We start from the raw sequence: 24,875 nt of genomic DNA on the forward strand, positions 1-24,875 counted from the left end.
GACAACGCTCCCCGCTGCTGCTGGGCCTCCCACCCTCTCCTCCTCAGCGTGTTTTTATTTCAAAGTCTGCAGGCAGGGATTGTCCCGACCCAAAGGAGTACGTGCGTGCGTGTGCGTGTGTGTGTTTTAGTTTCATTTACATTTTAAAAATTATTTTTGCCTTCTTCTGCATGCATCTCTTAGCTCTTTCACTGTGTCTCAGCCGGGCTCACTTTGCATAAACAAAGCAACAACAGAAGCTCCGAGTGGGTGGATTCGTGTGGAAATGAAGTCAACTGGCAGAGTTCTCTTTCTCTTTTCCTGTCTCCTTTTCCTTTTCCCCTCCCTCTCCCATCTCTCCTTCCTCATCTGTTACCTTCCTCCTCCTCCTCTACCTCCCCCAGCAATACTCAGTCATCCTAAAAGATGGGTTTCTAGATGCCACTTTACCCCTATTTTTATTTAGTTCCTGAGTGAGGGGAAATTACCAGGAAAATTACTAAGTCAGAGCTAGTTTGAAAGTGAATTTGGGATAGGTTCAACACCCTTGATATTTTCAGGGCCTAAATATGAGCTCCTCTCACCTTGCATCTCATAAAGTAGATGTTGCCTTTTAGCCACACAAGGCTTGTTTGAAGAGCAGGCTCTCAACACTGGTTCACCTCCCATCACTGGAATTTCTTTACCCTTATTCTGCCCTAACTCCATTTTCACTCACTACCAAGGTGTGATGAAGCTGCTGATGATTACCAGGTAAACAAAAAACCTGCTTAGCTGGGGTTCAAAGGCAGGCAAGACAATCACTTTTCTTGGAAAAGAAGTCCTCCACTTAGGTTTTTTCAGATTTCTTATGATTAGCCAGCTAGCTAAAACTGAGCTCCACACCTAAGCTTTTCTCCTGAGAGTGTTCTCTCAGGTCTTGTTGATGGCCTTTGAAGAGATCATTAAAAAATGCCCTCCTTGAAAAAAAAAAAAATGCCCCCCCCTTTAAAAATCTATGCACCTCATTACTCATGGGCAGGCATTCTGTTACAATAGAGAAGCTTGTCAAACAATCAAAACAAAAATGTAGGTGGAATAAACGATACATTGCTTACTCTGATGTAAACCAAAACAAAACAAAAATGGTATGTGAGTTCAAGGTGAGGCATCTCTGGATCAGAACACTCACTGTTCACTCACAACAGCCTCCTCAGGTCCTGTTAGGAACAGAGATAAATGACAAAGCCACCTCTCCAGCCTGCCAGAAACTCGAGGTTCATTCCTTTCTTGACTTGGGTCTGAAGGCTCTAGTGTTGTGACCTCAAGGAGGCAGAGAGAACAGCCCAGGTGCAGGACCTGACCTGGGATGGGGCCAGGCCAAGTTCCCAGTATTGTTACTTCCCTTCTTGCTTCATACCAGGAAGTACATCTGCAACTCTAGTTGAATTAGATTCTGGATTTAAATGGGTATTGAGGGCTGGTCCAGCTCTGATTCGCAGTTTATAGCAGATTTGTTTTTTAGAAGATTTGTTTCATATTCCCAACAAATGGATTAGATTTTCTGCAACTACAGCTTGCACAGGCCAGAAAGAAGTTGTGTGGGAAGAGTTCCCCATTACTAGGAGACCTAAGTGGGACTTTTATCTCAATTTGACAGGAGCAGACAGATTGGGGATGGGCCCCTTGACCTCAGATAATTACTACAGTCTTCCCTCTTAAAGAAATTTAATTCTCACATAAGAGTAATTAACAACCTCTGACTATTCACTCATTCTATGAGAATTTCCTTTCCTTATCTTCAGGGCCCTCACAGGGATATTGAATAATATGTTTAATATTAGTTGTTAGTTTCACTTCAGTTAAACATCTTGGATTTTGCTTACTTCTTCCACAGTCGATGGAATACATTTAGCATAGTCTTGGGCTGTGTTCTCATTCTAGCAGGTGAACCAGGAAATACAATCATCAGTTTACTCCCCTCTCTACTCCCCATACTAGATTACTCTTTGAACAAAGAAAATTGTCTAATTGTGCTTAATTTAGAAAGCATGCCAGAAGGGTTTTGTTTTTTTTTTAATAATAAAAATGTTATTCTCTCCCTTTGACTTTCTAACAGCTTTGTCTCTACCAGTGTCTTCCACAGGATTATAAGTCAAAATTACATGTCAGGATTTATAAACCGTAAGTATAGGAGCAGGAAGAAAGACCACACAGACCACTAACTTTTCAAAGGTGACTGAGGTCTCTGCAAGGCTCATGTCCTAAATGGAAAGACATCTCTTTCAAGCATCTCTAAGGGAGAGGGTTGGATTAGATCAGTTCTGAGGATGTCTCTAATCCTGGAAGGACAAAAAGGAACTCTCTAGCTGAGGATCAGTCAGGAGCCCAGGCTCTGGAGTCCGACAGGGAGGAGCCGAATCCTGGGTCTGTCCTGTGCTAATTAGGTGATCTCAAGAAACGTAACCTCTTTGAATCTCAGTAGTCTCAGGTATAAAGTCAGGATAACTATACTCAACACCATTAGCTCTTCCAGATTCACTCTTTGCTTTCTGCATCAGGCCCTGTGATCCTGGAGGCTCACAGGAATGATTTCAGAATGCCACCTTGGCCTTTGCTAGGGATTTGCTCGGAGTGGATAGAATGAGGGCTGAGCATTGATCCCCAGGGTACTGTGGGCTGGCTACATCCCAGCCATGGCTCAAGCAGCTTTCTTCACAGAGCTCTCTTTCTGGGCTCAGGTAACCACCTCCCTCCCCACGACCAGCCTAGGGGCACTGCCCCATTCCCTTGTGGTTTCCTAACACCCCCACTCACACCTTTTTAATATACTTCCTTTATGAAGCACTCCTCAAATTACCCAATTTGATATGCACCATCTGTTTCCTGCTGGACCCTGACTGATCCACCTAATAAACTTGTTTGGAGGATTAAAATTAAATGAGATAATGTAAAGCACAAAGCACAATTCCTTGCCTATAGTAAAAGCCTAATAAAGAGGACTTTTACTTTTTTTTTTCATAATTATTATCAGCTGCATCCCCCTCATTTTATACATGAGAAAATGGAGGCCCCAAGTGGTTAAGGTACTAATTCAAAGTCTAATTAACTCAAGATAGTAACAACCCTGGGACCAAGTCCCTGGACTAGCAGCTTTCAGTCCACTACTCTTTCTATAGCAGTTCTTGTTGAGCAAAACAGATGGGGGAGGAGGGAGATCCTTTTGTGATAGATGTTGAAAGAAGGGTTAGATGAGTTAGAGGCAGGGGTGTAGGAGATAATAAGCATCTTTCCATGTAGCATTAGATTTGTCTCTGCTAAACTATTGCTGAAAAAAAGCATGATATTGTGATTTGGAATCCAGTGATTTCACTAAGAATAGAATAGGTACATTACAAGAGGAGCAATGTATGCTTGGCAGGGTAAAAACAAAATTATGAACACATAATTGGAAGTTTTACCAAGAGGCATCATAATGTTTTTAAGACATGTAGGGTATACCAGAATTAATTTTTAAATAAAGGCTGATTTTTGGATTAGCAGTACAGATTAAGTATGAATTTTATAGTTCTTTAGAATACACAACTGTGCTATGAACTTGTACAATCAGGACACTACAGACATTCTATAACTTGATAATACTAACAAGTTGATGGACATCATTCAATTATGTATTCCTACCTTCAGTTGTTCAAACAAATATTTATTGTGTCTGTAGTATTCTCCAAGTCTACTATAGGTGTTAATATATAAAAATTAATTAAATATATTCTCTGCTTCAATGGGTTTACATAGTGAAATAAGTAGGTGTATCAACAGAGTTTGTTAAGAACAAAGGTAGAAATAAGCCTAGGCTACAAAGAAGCCTTGAAGAGGTTGCATTGCAAGAACAGGCTTTCCTGAGTTAGAATTGAATCTTAGCAAAGAAAAATTTGTCTCAGTGCAGTTATATTCTAGCCTTCCAGATCCTTCCAAATTATTGATGATATCATTTTATTAAAATTTAGCTCTTACTAATATAAATATTAGTGACAAAATATACCCCCATGTATAATATTGTTTTCATATTACACTTTACTATAGCAGGTTGGCTGAAGTATATGTGAAACAGGAAAATTTAAATAATATTTGTCTTGGTCACTATAGTGTATGACAGGAAAAGAGGTATACATTTAAAAGATGATATTTTACACAGACTCCTTGGAAAATGTTACCTTCAAAGAAGACTGCTTTAATGTACTTTACCACTTAGGCCTTATTTATATAATGAGTTAGATCAGGTTTATTTGAGATATAAACATATACTTTGAAAAATGAGTTGGAACCTATGCATGGAGAAGAAAAATAGGGCCATTTCTTCCAGAAACCAGGATGGATTCATATACAATTGGACACACTAATAAATATAACACAACTTAAAACAGGTTGTTTCTACATATTCATCACAAAATTGGTCATTACATCTCAATTTTAAAGGAAAAACATGATGCCTAAGTATAATTTACCTTACCATGGTAAAGCTGCTGAATATTTGTGTCTCTCTCTGGAAGTCCAAACTAAAAAGTTATGTAACTCTGGTTCATTTTCAGTTAAGTTGCTTTGTCTACTGACCTGAATCATCTTCACTCGGTTCTCTCTTTTTTTTGTCCACCCTACATCACAACCCATTTCTGTTCACATTAATTATGTGTGTGTGTGTGTATGTTGTGTTTTGTTGTTGTTTACTCACTAAGTTGCGTTTGACTCTTTTGCAACCACATAGACTGTACAGCCCCTCAGATTCCTCTGTCCATGGGATTTCCCAGACAATAATACTGGAGTGGGTTGCCATTTCCTCCTCCAGGGGAGCTTCCTGATCCAGGGATTGAACCTGCATCTCCTGCATTGGCAGGTGGATTCTTTCCCACTGAGTTACCAGGGAAACCCACCTATATATGTACTATGTATATATATCTCCATTTTAGCCATCCATAATTACACTTGGAACTTAAACTTACTTTCAAGATCTCAGATGTAGAGATTTTTTTCCCTATCATATCTTTATTTTCTATTGAAACAAACTATTCTGTCTTCATTATGCTGCTGCTGCTGCTGCTGCTAAGTCGCTTCAGTCGTGTCCGACTCTGTGCGACCCCATAGACGGCAGCCCAGCAGGCTCTGCCGTCTCTGGGATTCTCCAGGCAAGAATACTGGAGTGGGTTGCCATTTCCTTCTCCAGTGCATGAAAGGGAAAATGGAAAGTGAAGTTGCTTAGTCGTGTCCGACTCTTAGCGACCCCATGGACTGTAGCCTACCAGGCTCCTCCGTCCATGGGATTTTCCAGGCAAGAGTACTGGAGTGGGATGCCATTGCCTTCTCCGTCTTCATTATGACTCATTACAAATTCTGGCTTCTTGAACATTTTCTACCAATCTATCAGCCATATCTTGATTTACTTGATTGCATACCCAGTTAAAAGTATTAAGGAATTATTAACCATTTATCTTATTTTTCTTTTTAAAAAGTAATATATACTCATTAAAGACTATTTGACAGTGTGGAAAAGTGGGTAAAAGAAAAAAATCACCTATAGATAAAGTATCCAGACACAGTGCTGTCAAAATTTAATTGTATTTCTTTGCATTTTTTCTATATGTAGTTCCTTTTTCGTAGTTGTAATTGTGCTTTGCATAAAAATGCATTCTAGTTAAGCTTTCAAGTTCTTTATGACCATCAATCTAGATGTCATCAATTAAATTAAGTATCATAATTCACTTTTCCGTTACACTATTGTTGTGTGCTAATGTATTTTTCCATATTTTATGCTAGAATCAAGATTGCCGGGAGAAATATCAATAACCTCAGATATGCAGTTGACACCACCCTATGGCAGAAAGTGAAGAAGAACTAAAGAGCCTCTTGATGAAAGTGAAAGAGGAGAGTGAAAAAGTTCGCTTAAAATTCAACATTCAGGCTAAGATCATGGCATCTGGTCCCATCACTTCATGGAAAATAGATGGGGAAAGAGTGGAAACAGTGGCTGACTTTATTTTTTTGAGCTCCAAAATCACTGCAGATGGTGACTTAAGCCATGAAATTAAAAGATGCTTACTCCTTGGAAGGAAAGTTATGACCAATCTAGACAGCATATTAAAAAGCAGAGACATTACTTTGTCAACAAAGATCCATCTAGTCAAGGCTGTGGTTTTTCCAGTAGTCACGTATGGATGTGAGAGTTGGACTATAAAGAAAGCTCAGTGCCGAAGAATTGATGCTTCTGAACTGTGGTGTTGGAGAAGACTCTTGAGAGTCCCTTGGACTGCAAGGAGATCCAACCAGTCCATCCTAAAGGAGATCAGTCCTGGGTGTTCATTGGAAGGAATGATGTTGAAGCTGAAACTCCGATACTTTGGCCACCTGATTTGAAGAGCTGACTCATTTGAAAAGACCCTGATGCTGGGAAAGATTGAGGGCAGGAGGAGAAGGGAACGACAGAGGATGAGATGGTTGGATGGCATCACTGACTCAATGGATATGAGTTTGGGTAGACTCCGGGAGTTGATGATGGACAGGGAGGCCTGGTGTGCTGCGGTTCATGGGGTTGCAAAGAGTTGGATGCGACTGAGCTGAACTGAATGTACAATTCTGTAACAAGCATTTTTGTGCCTAAAGATTTTTCAGAATTCTTTTCGTAGAATGGATTCCTGAACACAGATTGAAGGGTGTGAATGTATTTAAGTTGAAATTCAAAGCCTCTATTGCTTTCTAAACATTTTATCATGACCTCCGTGACAATCTCCATCTTAATCACTTTCTGTTTCTCTGGCTGAATAATCAGCTTTTGAAGGAAGAAGTCCTGAATACATACACTTTATAATTATGGTCTGAATTTCAACTGGCCTCCTGAAGCTAAGGTTATTCTTCTACCCATTTTCTGTGGTGAATCCTTATTTTGACAATACCTCATTTTATCTTCTAATCTCCTGTCCCTCTCTCTTCCCTTCCTTTTCCCTCCTTTCCTCCTCTCCTTCTCAGATGACTTCACGTCCAGTGTCACTGAAATTGAGAATTTCTAGCATGAGTTTTGCAATACTCTCTTCTGTTATTTCCCACTCTCTCAGTCATAATGTAGTCTGTTTTTAAGAATGACCACTTATTATCTGTTTAGTCTTATATTGAATAAAATATTTGTTACATACAAAGCATATAGGGAACATATTTGGCTGTTACAGAGTATAATAATAAAAGGAACATTTGAAACTAGCCACCCAACTAAAGAAGGAGAACATTGCAAATACTCGTGTTCCTTTCCTTTCAGCTTTCTCCTTTCCCCTGGGAAACTACTAGCCTGAATTTTTTGAAAAATTCTGTTTTGTGTATATGTATTCCTGAAATATATATACAGCATATCAAAGATACAAATCATATATAATATAACATTATTCATATATTAATAAATATCAAACCTTCTCTCTATATACTATATATTGGTATTGTATGTATATACAGGTGAAGTGAAAAGTCGCTCAGTCATGTCCGACTCTTTGCCACCCCATGAATCACAGCATGCCAGGCCTCCCTGTCCATCACCAACTCCTGGAGTTTACCCAAACTCATGTCCATCGAGTTGGTGATGCCATCCAGCCATCTCATCCTCTGTCATCCCCTTCTCCTCCTGCCTCCAATCCTTCCCAGCATCAGGGTCTTTTCCAATGAGGCAACTTTTCACATGAGGTGGCCAAAGTATTGGAGTTACAGCTTCAACATCAGTCCTTCCAATGAACACCCAGGGCTGATCTCCTTTAGGATGGACTGGTTGGATCTCCTTGCAGTCCAGGGGACTCTCAAGAGTCTTCTCCAACACCACAGTTCAAAAGCATCAATTCTTCGATGCTCAGCTTTCTTCACCATCCAACTCTCACATCCATACACGACTACTGGAAAAACCATAGCCTTGACTAGACGGACCTTTGTTGGCAAAGTAATGTCTCTGCTTTTTAATATGCTGTCTAGGTTGGTCATAACTTTCCTTCCAAGGAGTAAGCATCTTTTAATTTCATGGCTGCAATTAAGTCTGGTTGAGTGTAAAAAGGTATCTCACTTTAGTTTTTAACACACATTTTCTGAATCACTAATGAGGTTGAGCAGTTATATGCTTCTTCTTTACTCATATTTTCTTTTCTGAGATATACTTGTTTATGTATTTCCCACATTTTCCTATTGTATTTTTGGTCTTTTTATTTATTAATTTTATGAATTCTATACTGCAAATATCTTCTTCCAGCTTGTGGTTTGTTTTTTCATTTTATTTGAAACATGTTTTGATAAACAAAAGTTTTAAAATTTATTGTAGTTTAATTTACCAACATTTTTTTAATGGACTGTGTTTTTGTGTCTTATACAAAGGACTCTTTCATATCCTAAAGTTATAAAGATCTCTTTCTATAAATCTTCAATATATTTGATTGGTTTTTCATTTTTATACTAATTTTTAATCAACAATGAATTTACTTTTTGTGTGTAGAAGTGAAATAAGAATCCATTTTCATCTTCTCTGTGTGGGTAACCCACATCCCAATCCTTCTGCTTCCTCAGTGATCTTCACCCCATTTCCATATATCAATTTCTCTATAAATTATTTGGGCCTTCAATATAGGTAATAATATAGTATCCAGAAAATGCAGTGTTTTTCCTTCTTTTCCAATCCTATGACTTTCTTTCTTTTTCCTTCCTTTCACCTTTCCTTCTATTCTCTCCTTCCTTTTTTTCCTCTTCTTTCTCCTCCTTTCTTTCTCTCTCTCTCTCTTTTTTTTGTTGATCTTATTGCCTTTTCTAGCACCAGCTCTCCAAGGCAGTGAAAAGAAGCTTTCTTAAGTAGTGGGCATTATTGTGTCTTTTCTACCTAAATGAGTGTTTCTAGCATTTCTCCATTAAGAATGCTGTTTACTATAGTTAATTGATAATAATCTTCATCAGATTAAGGAAAAATATTCCCCCCCACCCCGTGCCTAGTTTTCTAGGAGTTGTTTGATTGTTTAATAAATGAGAGTTAAATTTTGTTAAATTGTGTCTCTTTATGCAATAAAATGATCATTTTTTTCCCTTTACTCTGTTGTTGTGGGAGACCTCATTTATAGTTTTTCTAATCTCAAAGTACTCTGGTATCTCTGGACTACATCCAAGTTGATCATAGCACTACATTTACTGTACACAGCCAGATTTAGATGAACAATATTGTTCATGAGTTTTGAATTTCTATTGGTGCAAGAAAATAGCTAGTAATTTTCCTTTCTTCTTTTCTTTTTTCCCTTTAAATTTGTTATCCTCTTTGCCTATTCTTAGTAATAAGATTATATTGGCTTCATATAATCAGTTAAATTTTTGTTCTCTAGATAAATTGATATATGATTGAAATTATCTGTTTCTAAAAAGTTTGGAAGCATTTACTATGAAATAATGTTGGTTTTCTTTAAAAAACTGATTCTTAATTACTGATTACATTTCTTTAATAATTATTACATGAAAATTCAGATGTACTCATCTTTTTGAATAAGTTTAGAAAGTTATAATTTTATATGAACTTATCAGCATCAACTGTTTTCAAACTTACTTCATAATGACGTATACCTGTCTTTTCATGCTACATTTTTAATGTCTGTTATATCTGTATACATATGCACTATTTTTATTCATAATATTTTGTGACTGAAGTAGTCTATTGTGTTTTTTCATATTTCTTAAGTTGGATGCTGAGATGACCTTAATCACTATCAGAAGAGGAGAGAAGGAGTCGTGGAAAGGTTACTTGGATGTAATCTCATGTTGTTTTCCTGTTGATCACTAATCTCAGGGATTCTAGGTGTTGTTTCACTTATGAGCGATTTGCAGTTGATTTTGAAATGGTGTTTTTTTTTTTTATAGCAGAATTATTATTATTATTTTTAATTAGTTTATTTTCTATTTCTTTTAACTTTACAATATTGTATTGGTTTTGCCATACATTGACATGAATCCACCATGGGTGTACATGTTTTCCCCTTCCAGAACCCCCCTTCCACCTCCCTCCCCATCCCATCCCTCCGGGTCATCCCGGTGCACCAGCCCTGAGCACCCTGTATCATGCATTGAACCTGGACTGGCGATTCATTTCACATATGATAATTTACATGCTTCTATGCCATTCTCCCATATCATCCCGCCCTCGCTGAAATGTTTATTTAAAAAGAAATTCATGATTCTCTTTAAGGATCCCATTTCAACTTTGAATTAAACAAAAATTTTCAAACTAGATATACCTACCCAGGATGAGGAGATCAGAATTTTTACTTTAAAAAAAAAAAAAAAAGAACTTTTACTTTGAGTCACTTGATTTCTAAATACCAGTTTTTCCCTCTGTGTGTAGTTTTTTTGTCACAATGATTTATGAGCTTCATATATTCATGTAAAATCAACAAAATATGAACCTATGAAAATATGTGTTTTATAGTTTTATTAATTATCCAAGCAATATTTGGAAATACATGACCAATATAATTACTTTCACTTTAGAGTTAGGAAAATGGACACATTGAAAAACAATTTTTAAGACACCACAACAAATTAAGGTAAGAACCTGAATTAACTTGCCGGTATGTTCCTAATCTAGATTTTTAAAAATCTTCTATTAAACTTCATGTTTATGAATAGCCAAAGTGTCTCCATTGTTGGTTTTGTAGATTGATATTTATCAGATGGACAAAAGGAGCTTCTTATTCAGGGACTTTAAACATCCTCTCTGTGACTTTTGGCAAGAACAGAGTTACAATGGCCACTGATGCCAGCTGATCAAGTGCCAACTTAGGAGGATCACTAAGAAAACCACATTAAAAAATATCTTTAATTCTTCTATTTTAGTTTTCAGAAGCATAAGAGAGGACATTTTCTTACATACTATAAAGAAATCTATAGTAAAACAGGGGCTTCCCTGGTGGCTCAGATGGTAAAGAATCCGCTTGCAATGTGGGAGATCTGGGTTGGATTCCTAGGTTGGGAAGGTCCTTTGGAGGAGGGCATGGTAACCCACTCCAGTATTCTTGCCTGGAGAATCCCCATGGGCAGAGGAGCCTGGCAGGCTATAATCTGTGGGGTCCCAAAGAGTCAGACTCAACTGAGTGACTAAGCACATACATATAGTAAAACAGGAGAGTGATTCTGTATCTTAAAATACAAAGCACAGTATTTTTAAATAACCACAAAGCTGAGATATGATGTACTCAGGGTTTCATGGAGATAAATTAGGTAGCAAAAGTCTACCCCACAAATTAAAATGAGTAGTATATTCATTCATACATCTTTTAAGGGCCATTTTAGACAAAAGACATAGTGGTATATGGTGAAAGTGAAGCTGGCCTGAGAGTTAAAGAATTTGCTTCCAGCACTGTGACCCTCAGCACGTCTCTGGCATGGTCTGTGGCTGGCCCTTTAGATCATATCTGAAAATGTCTCCAGATCAGTGGTTCTATATAATCTAGGGCAATAGAGAATTACCTGGTCTCTCATCTCACTGCCTATTCAAAGGGGTACTGAAAGTATAATCCTGAGAGATCCTGATAAGATTAAATCATTGATAGCTTAGGGCAGATGGGGTGGGAAGGAACATAGAGAAAAACTGAACTGATTTGATACCATAAAAGTTTATTGTTTATTTTTCACTTGGGAATCACCCATTTTGATCATATAACTCACTATCTTGGTCCCTTAGAGCAAGCAAACTAGATTTATCCTGATATAGATGTCAAATAAGGCTTAAAGGTATCTTGTGTTTAGGTTGTATATACCAGGTTAAGTTGGTCAGCTAGAATTAGGAATATAAAACCATGTAACAAATCATAAAATAGTTTTCACTTAGGTTTCATGCCACTTCGATGCATGTGGTGCCATTCTACCTTGGGTTGTGGTTTCCTAGAAGGCGAAGAATGTAAGATTGAGTATATTTTTAAGCACTAAAATTCTGCAAGCTGTGGCTCTGAGATGAGGTTACAGCAGCAAGCCAGCGGTGGCATTCTTGCTTTGAACTCTATTCCTACAAAAGCAAAAAGAGCGCTTTGTGGGTTCTGCTGGTTATTAAGGAGACTGGAGAAATCTTGGAGGATTCACTTAATCTTTTTTCTATTTTCGGAAAACAGAAAAAACAAACAAACACGGAGATGTGGCTGGGACATCACTTAGAAAAGGCAGGCAGGATCTAAACTTGGGCGGGCACTGGACAGCTCTGCTCTGTGAATGAGTGTCGTGCTATGAGCTGGTGTGTAAAATACATTGTTTTTGGCTGCCTCTCTGAATCAGTTAGAATGTTTTTGGCTGCAAGTAACAGAAAACCCAATTCAGACTGGCTTGAACAATAAAAGAATAAAGCTATGCCATTGGCAAGAGGTGAGGTAGGCTCCATCTCACTTTCCCTTCAATTCTCTTGGCTCTGCCCTCTTATGGGCATCAAATTTATTCGCAGGCTGGTGGCCAGATGATCTGAGCAGTTCTGAGCCTCTGATATTCCCAAAACAACCCAGAGGAAGAACACCTGTTTCTCTTTCTTTGGATATTGTCAAGGGAATATGGGTGCAAACAATTTGAGAAGTCACCAGCAAACTTACCCTCACATCTCATCCGTACATATTTGCAGAATACTTGAATAGGCTTAACCAGGTATCTTGAAACAACTACTGGTTAGAGGAGGACCCAGTCCTGAAGGTAGGAGCATATACTTTCCTGTGTTACTGGTACAAAATGGGCCGAGAGAAGGGTTAGATTCTGAGAAGACAATTTTTTCTCAGTTTAAAACACAGTGGACTAGGGACTTCCTGATGGTCCAGTGGTTGAGACCCATGCTTCCACTGCAGGTGGCATGGGTTCAGTTCCTGTTTGGGGAACTAAGCTCCCCACATGCTGCCTGATATGGCCAAAAAAATAGAAAAAAAATGCAATGGACTAAAAGCTAGTACAACTTCTGGCAAACAATGGACTTTCGGAGTAGTTGTTCCATATTTAGCACTGACCAGCTGCTAGCCAGTGACTCTAACATAATCTTAGAACCCTTGGTCCTAATAGTTCCAGAGCAGAGTTCGCTGATCATGGGCAGAGATCAGGATGTAATAGATCTTTTACTTATATGAACAATAATAGCATACTGTTGGGAAGTCCCTTGGGTAGCATACTGGGGGTTCCAGTGAATCTGTGATGTTTGGTTTTCAAAATGAAGGAAATAATGACATTATTATCATAAAGAAAATGATAAAGTTGGAAAAATTATGAACTTTTCAAAACAAAGGGAATTTGTTTAAACACACACAAACAATAAAATATCATGACAGCAAAACATTTCCCTAATAATTAAAAATTGGGTTTTCTATGTGAAAAAAATGACTACAAAAGAGAAAAGAAATTTAGTGACTTTTGGAAGGAGATTCTGTTTCCTGAGGGAATATGTACAACTGCGGGACAATGAATAATTTGTATTAAAAAAAATAGTTTATCCCAGGAAAAGCTAGACCAAGACCTGCAGCCATACTTTATACAGCATCATTTAGGGAATGCGGGGGCATCATTATTATGTGATGGATGGCAATAGGTGATCAATGATTTCTTTATAGCTTTATAGGTAGTTTAGACATTGAACATGATGCAAATTAAGGAAACACCAGCTACTGCACTATCAATGTTATTAACTATCTTTCCATTTTAGCTACTGACATGAAAACATACATATTTAAAATTGTTTTTTTTTTTTTTTTTGGCAAAGTAGAACAATTAGTTGTTTGGACGTTCTTAGAAATCACAATTGAGAAATCAATTACAAAGAAATGTTCTTTACTCCACTTTTTTTTGGATATGACACTTTCTATTTGTCCCTGAACAGGTTTTTCAAGAAGAAACTCTGCCCATTCTGTAGGCAGGTGGCTCCCTGCTCTGCTGTTTCAGACCTTCAATCACTAGTGACATGCCTGCAATCCACAAAGTCCTGGGTGTCTCTTTTAGCTATCATCATCTAAAAGACATCTAAAGGGCTTTTTTAGTGCTTGAAAGTATTAGGTTTCATTTTTTGCATTCCACAAGGTAAGTGGAAAAGTTGATCCACAGTGACATGAAGGGCTCAATTCTGCATGAACTTTTTGTTTTTCTACCAGAAATAATCCTTTCTTTCTTATTTTGTAAGGCTCAAGTTCATCTAAAAATTGGTGACTCTTTCCTAGAGACACACAGCCCAGCAAAACTAAGCCCAACTCACTGAAATTGACATCCACCAGCAAAAGTATGGCTATTTTAATACTAGAGACACATTCACAGAATGACTCAACTTGCTAAGTAGCAAAATATAGAGATAGTGTACTGAGATCAAGAAGAGTCAATCATCAACCACTCTGATTATTTTTAAATAGACTTACTATACTTTTAAAGGAGTATTATTTTAATAAAACAATCCACAAATAAATACAAAACAAAAGGGCAAATGTAGAGACATATTGCAAGTAAGCATGCATACCAAAAAGGTAAGTGCAAATTAGATTTGAATATTCATGAGTCACAAATCATTGACAGTTTGAAATAATGCAAAACAGCTTTATAAATGAGGTTAAGGCAAGGGACATCAAAGAAATGCATAGCTAAATCAATAGCAATTTGATTGTGCATATACTTGTAAATTGCAGTTACAATTTTTGTGACATGGGAGAAAAAATACTGTGTATCTGATGAAGAAGGAAGATACATAAATATTCCTTTTGTATGTTATATTTTTCCAATTCATCAGGTACTTGGCCACCAGCCAGGTAGAAAGTGGTTGGACATCTTCATCCCCACTCCCACCTCTCCAAGACATAGTTTCCTTTTCAGAATAAGTTTCAGACTGTGCCTGAAGTGCCCTTGTTCTGCTAAACAGAATTAGATTTACAACAATTCCTACAGAGTTGGTTTCTGATCTAGCATACATGACTAGACAATGGCTCAACTTAAACCTTCATGACAAAATCCTTTCCATTGGAGACCATATAGTTTTAACAAATATTTTCTCTATTTTGAAGAAAGTAGATGAATTCAATGGCACCCCACTCCAGTACTCTTGCCTGGAAAATCCCATGGACGGAGGAGCCTGGTAGGCTACAGTCCATGGGGTCGCTAAGAGTCGGACACAACTGAGCTACTTCACTTTCACTTTTCCCTTTCATGCGCTGGAGAAGGAAATGGCAACCCACTCCAGTATTCTTACCTGAAGAATCCCAGGGACGGCGGAACCTGGTGGGCTGCCGTCTATGAGGTCGCACAGAGTTGGACACGACTGAAGCGACTCAGCAGCAGCAGCAGCAGCAGCAGATGAATTCAAGGGCTTCCCAGGTGGCGCTGGTGGTAAAGAATCCGACTGCTAATGCAGGCCATATAATGAGATGTGGGCTTGATCCCTGTGTCGGGAAGATCATCTGGATAAGGGCATGGTAACCCACTCCAATATTCTTGTCTGGAGAATCCCATGGACAGGCGAGGCCGGTGGGCTACAGTCTATAGGGTCACAAAGAGTCAGGTACAGCTGAAGCGATGTAGCTTGCACACAAGCATGAAGAGGAATTCAAAGTATGGGAACAATTTGGAAGAATATTTTGAAATAATTTGAGATGTAAAATATAGGCAACCTTGTAATTTAAATGAATATGTTTTTATTTTGTTCAGCAATTAACTAGTTATTAATTTGTTACTAGTTCTTTTGGGGATGTGTGTGTGTATGTGTGTGTATGTATACAAGTGCATGCTATGTGAAGAAATAGTTAGAATGGTAGGGCTTACAAATTACAGAATTGGTTAGGGCCTGCCTTAACGTACAAATGTTTCCGGTTCATTTTTCTCTGAAGTTTCCATTGGGGTTACTAGCTGTAAGTTATGAAGTATTTCTCTAGGATGCTCTCTTCTGCCAGCCTCTTTATTGTGTTCTGTCTGCTTTCTAGGATGATTGATGAAGTTGGTGACATCATGTGAAAATCATGGCACACAATAGCACTAATTTTGGAAGAGGCTGGGGGATTGTGGTCTGTTTAGAAAATCAATCTATATCTTCTTGCTGGGCCATGGTTTCAGGCAGACATCTAGACTATAGAGGTAAAATCCAGATGTGGAATAATTAGAAAGAGAGAATTTTGTATTGTCTCCAATTCCCTGCTCTATTAGGAAAGAAGGTAAGACAACTTCCATGCTATTAATAATCAAGAGTATCCATAGCTTCCAAAAGCAATGGCCTTGAGAATTTTTAAGGTCTTTACATGAAGTCTGCAAATCATCATTTGTCAGTTTTGATTCAGCTCAAGCTTAGCATTATATCTGCAAACAATACTTTGTTATTTTGGTTCTATAGCTAAAAGTTTCTCTCAAAAGTTATTAGCTCATTTGACCTTAACAAAAAAGTATCTCTATTACTCCTTTCAGCAAATGTTTTGTCATGTTTTATTATGAGGCTATTTAAATTATTTACATTTCTTTTAAATAGTTTAGGTACAGTATTCAATGATTTCTTGTGGTAGGGGTCTATATAGAAAAATTTATTATTCTTCTATTCTAGTTCCGTATATTTACTTCCTCAATATAATTCCAACATTATTTTAGTTCCATTAGGTTAAATTACTAAACTTTCTTGACATGGAGGACAATTTACAGCACATATATTTGATTATTTTGATTAAGTTCTTCTTCATATATGTGTATATTTAAATATACAACATAAAATATACATCAGTTCAGTTCAGTCGCTCAGTCACATCCGACTCTTTACGACCCCATGAATTGCAGCACGCCAGGCCTCCCTGTCCATCACCAATAGCACTATATATATATATACTTATCATATATCAATAACTTAATCTCTAAGTTAAAACATAACACGCTGGACTAGGAAAGGAACATAGACTTTTTGTTCTCCTTCTTCACAATCTATGGGATGAAAAGAAAGTCATTTGGGTTTTTTATTTTCTTGCCTTTTTAAACTAGGGGAGATAATATATCAAACTTTGATTTCAACAGCAGGAAAGTGCCTGACTAGCCAGTGCCATCACTGAGATGAATTTCTTTAACCATCTCCCTTGTCTGGGATCAAGAAGTTAGAGGGCCTGGGAGCTGTCATTTCTGGTAATTCAATATCAAAATGGAGGAAAGATAGAATAAAGTAAAAGACTTAGCATTGATTCTGAATTACTTAACGCTGTCTTACTGAATTCCAATGAAGTCTTGTCTTATCATGGAAAAGAAACAGTCTCTCTCTATCCTAAATGTCACTTTGGGAAACTCTTGGACCTCATGCTCATTTTGCTATGTAAATAGAATTAATTTTATCTTGAAAGAGCAGAGGAGTGGCAGTTAAGCGACTTCTATTTCCTACGCTGCCACTAAGTACTGCTGCTATGAACTCGTACAGGGTACTTCAAATTCTTTGGATCTCTGTTTCCTGAATTATAAAGGAAGAGGTGGGTCTAGAAACTATGCCTCTGAATCCCTAGGGCTGTGAAAAATCAGCAAGTCTTAATGCAGGAGAGAAGAAGAGCTGGTGGAACTCAGGACAAAGACCAGTATTTTCTTCCTTATCTCTATATATAGACCTTAGCAAAATTTAATTTGAGAAAAGGAAAATGACTTAAAAAGTCTGAAAACACTGAATTTAAAAAGTTATGATTGCTAAGATTTCTTATGGTTTGTTAATTTTGATTTGCCACCAATTTGTTCCAAAACTAGTCCAGTGAATATTGAGGTGGCAAGAATTGTCATGTTCATAACTTCTTTTAAATACAGTTATATACATGAAAAAAAATCCCTAAAACTTTAAAGAATGGAGACCTAGAAAAGACAAAATGGAAGGTGAAATTTTAACTGAACTTCTATACATTGTTGCTTAACTGAATGATGCCCTTGAGGTTGAGCAATGTACCACTTACATGTCTATCCCAGGTGTGGACTCTACATCATTTCTGTCCAATAGCTGTTTCTCTTTTTAAGGTCTACTTCAGAGATCCTTAGGTGGTCCACACTCTGTTACCATCTCCTTTCTTCAAGAGTTAATTGCTCTGCACTTTTAGGGAATTTTGTTTCCAATATTTCTGGGATACTTACAGCACTGTGTTATAGTTAATTGTACTTGAGTGGCTGGCTTCCTTGTTAGGTCTTGAGCATTCAGTTATTTATTCTGTATCTTGCTGAATGTAGGATCTTAGTTCTCCAACCAGAGATTGAACCCATCCCCGCCGCCCCCCCCTCCCCCAGTACTGGAAGCACAGAGTCCTAACCAATGGACCAATGGACTGACAGGAAAGTTGGCTGGTCTTGAGTTTTCAGAACGCAGGGACTGGACATTAACTGTGTTTGGATTCTCAGTCCAGAACTAGTTCTGGGGTTTGAAATACTCAGAATGAATATTCTTCAGAAAAGTGATGAGTAGTAAATGTACAACAAATTATCTATATAATTACACTGAAGTAATTATCTTTCAAGATCTTCATAAAAAATGATTGTGGTCCTCTTTCAGACATCTATATTCAACCATTCAATTCACCGCAACAAGTATTGTGCTGATTGTGTGGTATTCTACACTTAAAGGAGTGTCATGCATGAACCTCATCTGGGGATCAGAGGAGTTAATAAGACCTACAACCTTCATAATTAAAATGTGAAACAGTACATGATTAATGCTGTAATATGAGCATGACCAAAGTGCTTTGGAAACTCTAAGGACTGGGGATTAATGGAAGGGTTGCACACAGAATCTGTACTTTGATTTGGAAGTGCAATAGGTTTTCAGGCAAAAACGCAGAATGAGATGAGGGCAATGTAGAAAATCATATGCCTGCATAGTTGTGTCTGACTCTTTGCGATCCCTTGGACTGTAGCCTGCCAGGCTCCTTTGTTCATGGAATTTTCCAGGCAAAAATACTGGAGTGGGTTGCATTTACTTCTCCAGGGGACCTTCCCAGCCCAGGGATTGAACTTCTATCTCCTGTGTCTCCTGCATTGGCAGGTGGTTTTTTTACTACTGAGCCATCTGGGAAGCCCATAGAAAATTGTAGGTGAAAGGGATTTCCTGGTACATGAAGAAGTACATTAGATACAGAAATTGTATAGATTTTGCAGTAGTTGGGGAGAAGTCTGGAAAATGAGGTAGAAGACTTACTTAAATACCATACTAAGGAGTTTTAATTATTTCCATGAAAATTAGAACTCACCAAAAGAAAAGCAGAAGAATTCTAGTTTACAAAGTTTTGTCTGGTATTACCATATAAAGTGATTTGAAGGGCAAACTTTTAAGATGCAGAGAACAGTCCAAGCAAAAGAGAACCAGAAGATTCAGTTTGTAAGGTGGTAGCAGGAAAGGAAAGTAGCAAATAAAGTTGACAGTGAGATAAACTAAAGGATAACAAGTTCAAAATACTTCTGAAATTATTGAATAGAAGATATGTGACAAAGATTATTATGCAGGACTTCAATTCACTAATATTAAATTCAACACTTTTGATGCCTTCCAAATTATTTAAAATATTAACAAAACTAATAATTAGCAATATTCATGTTTATTTTTTACTGAGATGGTAATGTTATTCCTAAATCTGTTGTCACACTTGTCATACTTGCCATTAGGTAATCAATCTATCAAGGGTCTTATTCACAATTTTAACAACTGATGCCTTAAATGTCTCATTTTCCTATTTTAGGGTTCAGACTTGGAATACTTCTTAATAACTTTAAATAAAATTCAAAAACACCCATGCTGATAACATATGTGAATTTAGAATGCTATAATTTTAGTACAAAACCAAGTTATCATCTAACATTTTGTTTAAAATATAAATAAACTATCTCTTATTAGTAAATTTTGACAAAATCTCTTCAAAGCAAAATGAATGTCCCATCATAAATTGTAAAAAGGTACCTCCAAGATGGGTGGTATTGACACAAGATCCAAAGATGGGAATGTGCCCATGAGCCCAGGGAAGGTGTTCTGGAAAAGAAAAAAAGAAACAGGGACATACTCAAAGTTACATGGTGCTGCTGAGTAATGACAAGATTGGATTCTGCTATGGACTGGTGGTGGACTGGGATGGAGTCCACTTAGGAATGCAGGAGAAAAGGAGGTGGAAAATGAAAGAGCAGATGCCTCTGGGATCCTTTGGTCTCATGCTATTGTTCTCAAACCCCTCATCACAGAAGACCCTCAGGACCTACCCTCCATACCCCTTCAAGACGCATTCATCTTCACTTCTTGAGTAAAGGCTGTGGGATGGCTAGGTAATTCGAGGAATCTTTTCCTTAATAACTTACTCAGAAGTGTAACCATCAGTCATCTAGACCCTGAGACCCTGATCTTGTCTTTGAATGAGGGATCCTGTAATACAGTCAATGGGTTGCTAAGAGTTGGACACGACTGAGCGACTTCACTTCACTTTTGAAAGCATCATTTATAAAAGTGTAGAGCGCTGGATAGATTTTAGTGATATATGCAGATAGAAACATTCTTACACTCCACAAAATTCTGATTTTTTTTTGGTAAGACATTACTGGTAAAGAAACTGCCTGCCAATGCAGGATACATAAGAAATGTGGTTTGATTCCTGAGTCTGGAGGATGCCCTGGAGAAGGGCATGGCAACCCATTCCAGTATTCTTGCCTGGAGAATCCCATGGACAGAGGAGTCTGGTGGGCTACAGTTCATAGAATCACGAAGAGTCAGACACGACTGAAGCAACTTAGCACACACACACTTGATTGAATAAAAATTAACTGATCAAAATTGCTTCTGAGTTTCAGTTGTCTCAAATGTTTTATTGTATTTTTCTAAACAAATAGGCAGTATTCAAAATCCTTATGAAGCATTTATATTATTCCAAAAAAGAGAGAAAAGCAAGGGGCTGGCTAACATAAAATTCAGGATAATGTTATCTATGGAGGAGAGTGGGAAGAAGAATATACATGTCTGTTTATTTACATACTTGTGTGTCTTACATGTATGCTATAAATCTTACGTTTAATTCATTTGATCTTTGATAAATTACTTACAGGAGAGAACTATAAAACGTGGTACAAATAATAATGATATCATAATTTTCAACTATTAGGGTTGTGGAATTAAACAACTGACTATTTCGCAGTGTTCTGAATTTTCTGTTCCAATCTATTAAATAAATAGCAATGGTCCCTAATCTTTTTGGCACCTGGGACCAGTTTTGTGGAAGACAAGTTTTTCCACTGTCTGGAGCAAGGAGGGGAGATCATTTGGGGATGATTCAAGTGCATTACATTTATAGTGTACTTTATTTCTATTATTATTATATCAACTCCACCTCAGATCATCAGGCATTAGATCCTGGAGGGTAAGGGCCTCTGAAATAGGGCATTAAGTACTATGGGGAAAAGGAAAATATAAAAACAGAAAAAGACAGAGGTATGGTGCAAAGCAATTTCTACCCTCCCAGAGAATTCTTGCTTGAATAGGACTGGTGGTGTGAACAGCCTGTATAAAACACAGCAATAGACTACCCACAACTGGCTGTAGGGTGTGTGTTTTGCATGGCCCTTCCTTGAGTTCAAATCAAAATGTAAGAATTCAGCCACATGATATCGATCAGTTGTCTTCATTTTCAAGATAATCACTGTGGCATTATTTCCTTTCAAAATTTTAGATTAGTATTTATTGGTTTATCAATTCTAGTATAAGACTGAAAATGGAGAGCTGACACCATTCTTGAAAATGCTCAACTGAGTTATCAGTGGTCTGGTTCCTGAGGAATCCATCTCAGTCATTACTCTGTGTTTGTTTCTATTCTTCCTGTTCAAACAGTATTTGCTCTGAATAGTTGAAAAATGCCCTAGGCTTTATTATGAAGTGGGATCTTCATTTAGGCAGAATTGAAAGTAAACTCTGTGCCCTGGGAACACTCATGACTTTTGGTCTCTTCAGCCTGAACTGGAGCTGAGTCAGTAGCCTAAAGGTGAAAGCCTCTAAATCCTTTTATTACCCTAAACCCTATAATCTTTTTGTTTTAACCAAGTATACACAAGAAAGGTAGCAGAACTTCCCAGTTGACAAGTCAAGAAATCTCTACCTCAGATAAGAATCCAGCACTTTGGTTTACTCTCAGCACAAAATATTTAAAACCTAAAGAGGCCCTTTCAGGGGGTTGTTTATTTTGATGACCAGATACATTCTTTTGTTTTGTAAAAGCCACATGCCCATTTTGCCTTCTTAGGAAATTTCTGTTTCTAGCACCCTATCATTATTTGCTACCAAACTTCATATCTTTTGTTTGAAGTATCTAAAAATAAAAGTAGTTGTTTAATTTTCTCTTGAGCTTAATTTAGCAATTATCAAATCAGGTTTGTCAATACAATGACTGAATCAGATGTGACCCAGACATTAACATTTTTAAAATCCTCTGTAGCCTTTTTCTATTATTTCAAGTTATAGTAGCTACAAATAAAACCTTGATGGGGTCAACAGAAACAAAATGTACTCTCCTCTGTCATTTCAAAGTCATCTGTTAAAGTAACTCAAATATAAAATTTGACTGCATTGGAATACAAATAGAACAGAATAATGAGGCTTATGTTTAGAAATGCAAAGAGCATTTTGGGAAGTATTTTAGGAGGAATTAATCTAATTCTAACTATTAATATTCTTTCAAAATTTGATTTTCATTCTTGTGCATGTGGATGCCACAAAAATGCTATTTAAGGTTTATCTTTCTTTTTCTCTTTCTCATTCTCATGCTGATATTTCTTGCTATATACTGGAACACTTTGGAGAATAATTTTTTTTCTCAGACGTATGAAGCTGATGTGAATATCAAAATGATATAGAGGAACCAGGAAGAATAACATTTGAAATCATAGGTTAGGTGAACTCATATTTAATTAGGTTCTTGGTAAGTATGCAGTGTATTATTAATGACTGCTTATTTACTCAGGAACCATGTTTGTTTTTGGCAAATTAATTTTATGCTGTGATGTAGAATAGTACTTAGCTTTCTGTAACTGTTGAAAAGGCACTAGCAATATTATATCATATGTTATGTTTAATAGCCATTACCAAGTCTACCCAGAAATATGTAAGATGGTTAAATAATAGCATTCATTTTGCTTTCACTATTCTTTAAGCTTCCTAACACTAGAAAATACCAATGAAAGCTTAAACATTGTTATATATGACCAGAACTCAGTTATTTTTTGCCATCATTGTAAGGAATACTGTGCATCTTATATATCTTGATATCCTATGTACAGAAAGTGACATCTACTGGAGAAAGCAGAACTGAATATTTACTTTCCAAACTACTTCCCTGCCAAACTTCCAGACAAACTGCACTGTCCTCAAGATTATCCCAAACTTCGAAAGCAAAGAAAGGTTTTATTTAGTTCAATATAGTGTGAAGTCTGGGTTGTTTGGGGTATCATTTTTTCAAAGATGCCCTTTGGGAAAAAAAGTGGTTATGAGGGCCACACAAAATATCTCATAAGCAATGTGATTGGAGGAGTCTGGAAAACACAATTCTAGCACATTACCTTAAGGGTAAAACTGAAGTTTTAAATAACCATAAGCCATGAAGTGGAATATTGAAACAGAATTCCTTTGTAACAAATAGTTTGAAAACATGTTTGGAAAATATGTAACTTCTTTAAATGGTCTGGAAATAGGAGTTGTAAAACATAGTATGGGATTAGAATATATAATTTCTCTCTCATGAAAAGGCATCCTCATAATTCTTTGAAGCCTAACCACTTTATTTATTCATCTTGGAAATATGTGTGTCCAACTCCATGATCTAATATCAAATCTCTGTTCTTAAGGCATTAGGGGATTCTTCCCAGATGTTTTTCATCTTGGTCAAAATTAATGGCATCAGCTTCTTTCTTGTGAGAATAATTCTCAATCTTTAAGTAATCACTCTTTCTTAAGGACAAAAGCCTTTCTTAATGGAAGCTACTGTGATAGCCATTTTCAAGATGGAGAAAGTGAGGCACAGCTGTATTCGATGAGTTCACAAATATCATAAGAATATGTCTAAGCCCTGTCTCTTTGGTTCTAGCTTATCACCTCTGTGATATTATCAAGGCTGCTTCCATATTTAAATTCTGCTGTCTTATTCTCTGTAGTTTGATTTCAGATTTTCTATTTCTAACTGTTGTTATCACTTAAAATATTTTTGATTTTTGTTTTTGTAGCAATGCTCTTGCACTCCCTCTGCTGGCCTTGCTAATTAGCAAAGCCAGTGGCCAAGTGGTCCTGATGTGTATCAGTGATACCAAGCAGATGACTGGTGAAAACACATGATTCTGTGTTGGAACCCAGTAAGAAAGTCAAGTTGATTGGCTTTCATAAGCAATAAGGCAAAGAAAATTTATTTGTAGATAGTTAAAACAAAAAGCATGGTTATTTATATATTTTAAAGAAAGAATTTAGTGGAATGAACAAATTCACAAATCTTAAAAATCTGCCTTTCTTTTCAAAACAATAAAACCAGTTATCCATATTCTATTAAAATGTATGTATATTTAGTAAAAGGCATTTTACTACAAGGTGTATCAGTTTTGAATCTCTGTTTTCACTCTTGAGGGTTAAATGAAAGGTTGCCTGGCTTTGTTGGTCAGACTCTGGACCCTGATTAGATATGTAGCTGTCCAATGGATCAGCGTCCCACTTCTTAGAGTTCCATTATGGAGTTACAAAGAGAATGACAGCGCTTGGCAAATCCCAGGCCTAATCACAGCATAGAGAAGTGACTTTAGGAAGGTACATTACCAAGCAATTAGGACCCATTTAATAAATTACCCCTTATAGAACACTTTGAACCCTAGTGGTCTGAAGAGGTTAATGCACCTCCCACAACTGAGTGCTACTCACTTTCCAGGGGTAACTTCAAGGCCATGGTTAATCCAAACCTTCTTCTCATCAA

At 37.1% G+C, this 24,875-nt stretch overlaps 1 long non-coding RNA gene across 1 annotated transcript in view; it reads right to left on the bottom strand.

Annotated features, from left to right (window-relative positions):
- Positions 1 to 24,875, bottom strand: part of LOC145512764 (uncharacterized) — a 103,683-nt gene that overhangs the window by 2,052 nt on the left and 76,756 nt on the right. Inside the window, exons 3-4 of the long non-coding RNA XR_014058780.1 lie at positions 19,859 to 19,927; positions 15,176 to 15,462 (exon numbers count right to left, since the gene is read on the bottom strand). This is a non-coding gene — a long non-coding RNA (uncharacterized LOC145512764). The remainder of the gene's footprint in view (positions 1 to 15,175; positions 15,463 to 19,858; positions 19,928 to 24,875) is intronic.

Source organism: Giraffa tippelskirchi, chromosome 7, assembly GCF_054371585.1.
Source record: "Giraffa tippelskirchi isolate mGirTip1 chromosome 7, T2T-mGirTip1v1.2.pri, whole genome shotgun sequence".
Taxonomy (NCBI): domain Eukaryota; kingdom Metazoa; phylum Chordata; class Mammalia; order Artiodactyla; family Giraffidae; genus Giraffa; species Giraffa tippelskirchi.